This window comes from Pterocles gutturalis, unplaced genomic scaffold (genome assembly GCF_000699245.1).
Source record: "Pterocles gutturalis isolate BGI_N339 unplaced genomic scaffold, ASM69924v1 scaffold37807, whole genome shotgun sequence".
In the NCBI taxonomy this organism is placed as follows: Eukaryota; Metazoa; Chordata; class Aves; order Pterocliformes; family Pteroclidae; genus Pterocles; species Pterocles gutturalis.
Window position 1 is genome coordinate 7,184 of NW_010111546.1, and position 6,677 is coordinate 13,860.

The window sequence follows — 6,677 nt, forward strand, 5'->3', positions numbered from 1 at the left end:
TAAACCAATCTGTCTTACCAAGTGAGGTTCTCTGACATTTCTAAACACTAAACTTTAGAAGATAGGTGTTTTTTTCTTCATATTAAAGGAAGTGTAAAATAAGAAAACCACTGTTGGTGCCTTCACTTACTAGTACAAAGATTCAAAGTGACTCTAGCAAAAGAATTCCAATTTAGAAGCCTAAAGCTGAGACTTGAATTATTAGAGGTAACAGATAAACTAGTACTCTTTACTGATTCTATCAGGACATAAAGAACAATTCAAGGAAAAGAACAGAAATTAAGAAAAAAGGGAATAGTGCAAATAAACCATTCACTCTCTGGACTATGTAGACTTAAAGAGAGGCTAATCACTTTGCTGCTGCTGCTCTCAGACATGCTTTTGCAAAGCTCCATGAATTTCATTACAGTTTACATACAATCAGCTCAAAATTTAAAGGGGCTAATTAAACTGCAGCTACTGATTTTGATATTATATAGATTTTTTTGAGCATTGCAAGTCTCTGCCTTTCAGAAATGCTTGCAAATATAACAACCTCTTTAGGGACGTCATCAGCCAGAGAACTATAAAAGGGAAAGTTACAGAACTGTTAATTGGCAGCTAGCTAGATGGATGAATTGCACATTACCACCTAGAAGAGCTTATTGCAGACTTGGAGAACTAGTACTTTGTTCTAGAACTGAGACATTTTAAACAGCAACTAGTGTGACCTGGATTAGTCTGAAAATTGCACAACAGTCAACTGCATCCACTCATTTCACCACAAACACCTTTTTTTCTGTAAATTTAGTACTAGTGTTATCATATGCCACAACATGAATATGTACATGTATAGCCCTGTAGCTAACAAACTTAAGACCAAAAATACCCAAAAATCTGTCAAAAGTTGTATTTACATAACAAATCCAGCTGGCATCACTTTTCACTGGAGTGCCTGTATATCGGATAAACAAGTTGCTGGCAGTCTTTCCTAAGTAAACACGTTCTGTTAAGGTTTCTGTCCATACCACTAGAGACTGAGTGGTTTTGTATTACATTTATTATTCTGTATTTGTTGACATCTGTTTTGCTGTAGCACATCTTTGTTTGAACATTAGTACCTGCATAAAGTCAAGGAAATAGAAACTGATGTTTGATATATTGATCCAACTCAGCATAAAATGAACTCTGCATGAATTACACAGAATTACTGTAGTCATAGCTTTAGCATCTCAACTTCATTTCAATGTGATTACATCTATATGATCCATAGGGAGCAATAAAGTGATTTTTTTTTTTCCTCACTCAAGTTGCAGTATGGATTAATTTGTCAGAACCTCCCCTTGAAGCCTACCAACAACTTTAAGGTTTCTAATACAGGTGTCAAAGTCTTTTGAAAAAACACATTACTTCTGTTGTTAATCCCACTTACACTGATGTAAAAAACCAATAGACTAGCATTTAAAGCAACAGAAGGAAACAGAAGTGACAGTAAATCTGCTGGGAGACTGCATTTGGCAGTGATGGGATCACTGCCAGTACAGGCTAGATTTTGGCTCCTAGCATATCCCATGGCAATTCCTCTGTGAAATTATCTGTCCAGTAATGCATTATTAGCTGAGTTGTGGTAAATAACCAGATAAATTCTCTCAGTCTGCTCCAGCTGCAAAGTATAACCCATCTGCTAACACTACCATGATGTCTCAGCTGATTAATGGGTAACTCATTACACTGCAGTAGCTTGCAATTATAAACTGTGTGCTCACCTGCCTGGGAGCAGGTAACTCCCTTATTGTGGGTGAGTCCCCAGACAACGATGCACAGCTGGTAATGTTCTCAGTACTTTCTTCAGTCTCTGCTCAGGTTCGTTTCAGCTTGACTACAACTCTGCAGTTTTATCTCCATGGATGCAAGTAGTCACTCTAACCTCATATGCTGCATCAAACTTGGAAGAAAAACATTCTCATATGATCACCACATAACCGTCAGGTACTTGCTCAAGATCCAAACTAGCACAGCACGCTTCAGTTGGCCACTTGTTAACTTTTCCCTGAGCTCTGCTAGGTCACCACAGCTGCCAGGGAATACACAACCACTTTGGGTGGTGTTCTCAGTAATTTCCTTAATTAACACTAAGTCCTTTATCCAACTTTGGTCAATGAAAAGTGGCTTTAAGTTGACACAGAATATTCCAAAGGCTGGCTATGCCCTGACTCTCTCTAGGGTAGCACTTCTCAAACCCACTTTTGCTGACAGCATACCTGTGGTCAGAGCAAAATTACAGACCAGTTACAATTTATCTTGACTGTCAAAGCATAAATTATCCAATACCCTCCACCTATTTTGGAGATTTCCTACTGACATTTTATTTCACCTATGGACATTCTGTCTAACCTTGTTTCACACACCTATATACAAGGTAACTATATACATGGTCTCGCTGTGTTATTCTGAGTCTACTTAATGCAGTGGAATAATTTAACATCACTCATTCTATGAGGAAAGCAAGCTGAAAACAAGAGAGAACTCAGAAGCGGCTCTCACAGCGATTACAATGTGAGAAGCAGTGCCTTATAATGAGTGTTCCTTCTCTGCTTCATTTGGAGACAAGGCAAAGTGGATCTTCCACATATGAAATGCCCTAACCATTCAGCTGTTACTCTGACCATCTGTATCTTGATTGCTTTCTTGACAGAGTTTGTGTTTCATTCCAAAGCAGAAGGAAAACATAGATAAAAACCTTATTTTCTCTGCAAAACAGAATTACAGCTTTCCACTGAATGATACTGCTGAGTGACATTAAACCACACAACCCACTTTACTCCATCATTAACACTGCAACCCTGATGACAAATCTAATTAAAGCTTCAACACCTACTCTGGATCAAAACCCCGAGTCAAAACTGTTCAACTATTTAAGAGGAAACAAGAAAGTTTGTGGTTAAGAAGCAAAATCTTCTAAGTGGTGCTATCATTGCCAATTCATGCTATGAGTACCTATGCATACAATAACTTAGCTCAGATTAAAAAGTACTTGGATTTAAGACATTCATGACATGGTCAGGCCCTTCCCTCTCACAGGTAGCAGGGGTGGTGCTCACCTATCTTGCCAAGTCACAGGACCTCATAATCTCATATATGGTGCAAATCAACACAGTAAGCCTTGTTTCTCCACCTCCCAAGCCCTTCCATGTTCCTTCCAGCTTCCAAGCCCCACTGGAAATTACATAAACCCACATATGGACAATACATCTCAAGTAGCCCATCGGTGACTACAGAATAATCCTTTTTCTACACACATACGATTTCTCTTTTTGACAGGAGACAAGCACACCTGAGAAACAAATTGTCACAGAGACATAAAAAGGTGAAATACTTTCTAATGGGTTTTGTCCTTGGGTTGGATCTTGGCTGGCTGGCTGCCAGACACCCACCCAGCCACTCTTTCACTCTCCCTCTTCAACAGGATGGGGAGAAAATAAGACGCAAAAGCTCGTGGGTTGAGATAAGGACAGGGAGATCTCTCACCAATTACTGTCACAGGCAAAAAAGAATTGACTTGGGGAAAATTACATTTATTGCCAATTAAAAATAGAGTAGGATGGTGGGAAACAAAGACAAAACTAAAGACACCTTTCTCCCCATCTCTTCCCAAGCTCAGCTTCACTCCTGATTCTTCTATCTCCTTCCTCCCACAAACAGCACAGGGGGATGGAGAATGGGGGCTGTGCTCAGTTGATAACCCCCAACAGCTCCTCCCTGCCACTCCTTCCTCCTTGCACTTTTCCACTGCTCCAGAGTGAGATCCCTCCCGTGGGATACAGTCCTTTACAAGCTGCTACAACTTGAGTCCTTCCCATGGCCTGCGGTTCTTCAAGACCTGCTGCAGCAAGGGTCCTTTTCACAAGGTGCAGGCCTTCAGGAATGAACTGCTCCATCATGGTTCCCCCATAGGGTCACAGGTCCTGCCAGAAAATCTGTTCCTGCATGGGCTCCTTTCCATGGGCTGCAGCTCCTGTCAGAAGCCTGCTCCTGTGTGGGCTCTCCACAGGCTGCAGCTTCCCTCAAGGAACATCCACTTGCTCTGGCATAGTGTCCTCCATGGGCTGAAGAGCTGATACCTGCTCCTGTGCAGTCCTCCATGGGCTGCAGAGGGACAACCTGAGTCACCACAGTCTTCTCCACAGGTTACAGGGGGAATCTCCAAAGCAGCACCTGCAGCACCTCCTCCTCTCCAGGGAGAAATTTCAAGTACACACACAGGGAAACATTTACTCGGTGGGGGGATTACCTTGCATAAAAAGTCTGCCATAAAGGCTGAAATTTCTAATATAACTTAGTGGAAATCACAGCCATCAGAAAGGCTGTTAGCTTCAAACGGAGGAAGCAGATGGTCAGTGTGGTGGGTTAACCAGACCACAATCAACAACCAGGATCACAGGGACTGTGTCATACCTAAGCATTGAAGACAAATTTTTCAACCTAACTGAAGTAGACCAAGTTGATAGTCTTTTGCCTCCACTTAATTATTTTGGAGGAGAGCAGGCATGCTCAACTCTTTGAATGCGAGTTCACCTGCCATGACTCATTTTCTAAAGGAGATGAGTTTAAGGAAGAGTACCCATAGAACTTCTCATGGATTAAACTGAGGAGCAGGACTCCAGCAAGTTCTAAACATAAGGCAGTTTTTTGTTGCCTCAGCCAGAATGAGAACCATTTATTTGGTTACTATCTGCCCCTTCCCCCTCCACTTTGAAAAAACAGACTTTCTTCAGGTATCCTAATCAGATGACCAGACACAAATTTAATGATCCAGAGATTTCCCCCACCTTGGATGGAAAAGAATGATTTCGATACTGGTTAACACTAGTTTGTGATACCCACCTGGCACACATTCCAAATGACTTGAAATGTGAACACTCAAGCACAGAGACAATTAAGTGTTCTAGGGGTTCTTCTGTGTCAACCTCTCAGCTAAGTATAAAAGCAGTTTCTCCTACAAATCCTGGAAAGTACTTGAAATAAAAAAAGATGAAGTGCAAAACATTAAATACATAAGCACTGACATGAGGCGAGACTCATCAGTTCAGTGTGACTCCTAGAAAACTGGTTTCTCCCTGATATTCAATAAAGGGCTGAAAAGATCATCTCATTGCATCTAAGGTAAACAGTAACTACCAGAATCTTAGCAAAGACCCCCTACAATCATGAGAACGGTCAATTTGTACTTGAAATTGTCTCAGCCCATTAAACACCTATAAAAGCCCTGAGAATTTTTTTCAGCTATTTACACATTTGAACTAGTCAAAGAGAATAAAACAACATCTGGTTATCATTTAAGCTTCACTTGGAAGAGCAAAAGGACAGTAAAAAGAAGGTGACACTGCCAATTGCGTAGCTTTTGGTTTTCATTAAAACAAGGCACTATCTATATGCAGTAGATCTCATTTGAACAAACTATAGGAACTGAGATTTCTATTACTTGCCAGGCTCTCCTAACAAATATTAATGAACACTGTTTCTATATAGAAACAGGACAGAAATCCACCAGTGAGAATTCTTCTAGCTGGTGGGGTGGGGTTTTTTGGTGGTGGTGTTTTTTTTTTTTTTCTGGTTGGTTTCTTTAGTTTGTTTTTTTAACCTTTAACATAAATGTGTCTGTGTTTATCAAAATGGCATCAGCAGAAAATATACCTATGAGTTGCAACTCTAGTTGACTGAAGTCATAGGTCTCTTAGACTGAACCTGTTTTATCACAAAGCACAGAAGCAATTTTGTGTTGTGTGCAATCCCATCTGCTGAGCAGTTAGTCTTTCTGCATTGTTAAATCAAGAGCATCCTACTCCTCTGCATATCAAAAACCATATGCACAGTGAGATACCATATAAAACTCTTCTTGCTTAGAGGTAAAACCACCTTGCTTAGGCAACAAGGCATACATCCCTTGCTCTTGGAACGCACTATGACATGAAACTCCAGACAGCTCATGCTCATAAAGAGCTGACATGCTTCTTAACAGTCATATTTTACCTTAAACAAGGTTCAGATCTCATGAAGTGGCACATTATTTCCTGTTCACTGCAAAGGCGTCTTGAACCACAAGTGGAACACAACTATATAATTACAGTAGTAAAGAATACACAATATTTAGAAGATTACACAACATGTAACGATCACACGTTAACACTTCAGAACAAAGTCCGACATACATTCATGCCAGGTTCTTGACTGTTCGTTTGCTTACCAGTCACATAATCAGATTAGTTTTGTTCTGCAGCCCACCCCTTTGTGGGGATGTTCACGTGAAAATACTAATACAACACAACTTTCATCTTGCTAGCAGAATTCTCTCCATTTAAATCACAGTAAGCTTGAAGACAGCTGTTTTGTTAGATAATTGAAAACATACCTTAGGGAAAAAAGTAAATAATAAATGAAAAGTATATATTACAATCCATTTCATAGAATCATCAAGGTTGAAAAAGACTTCAAGGATCATCACATCCAACTGTCAACCCACACCATGTAACTCACTAAACCATGTCCCTAAGCACCACATCTACACGTTACTTGAACCCCTCCAGGGATGGTGACTCCACCACTGCCCTGGGCAGCCTGTTCCAATGCCTGACCACTCTTTCAGTGAAGAAATTTTTCCTAATATCCAGTCTAAACCTTCCCTGGTGTAACTTGAGGCC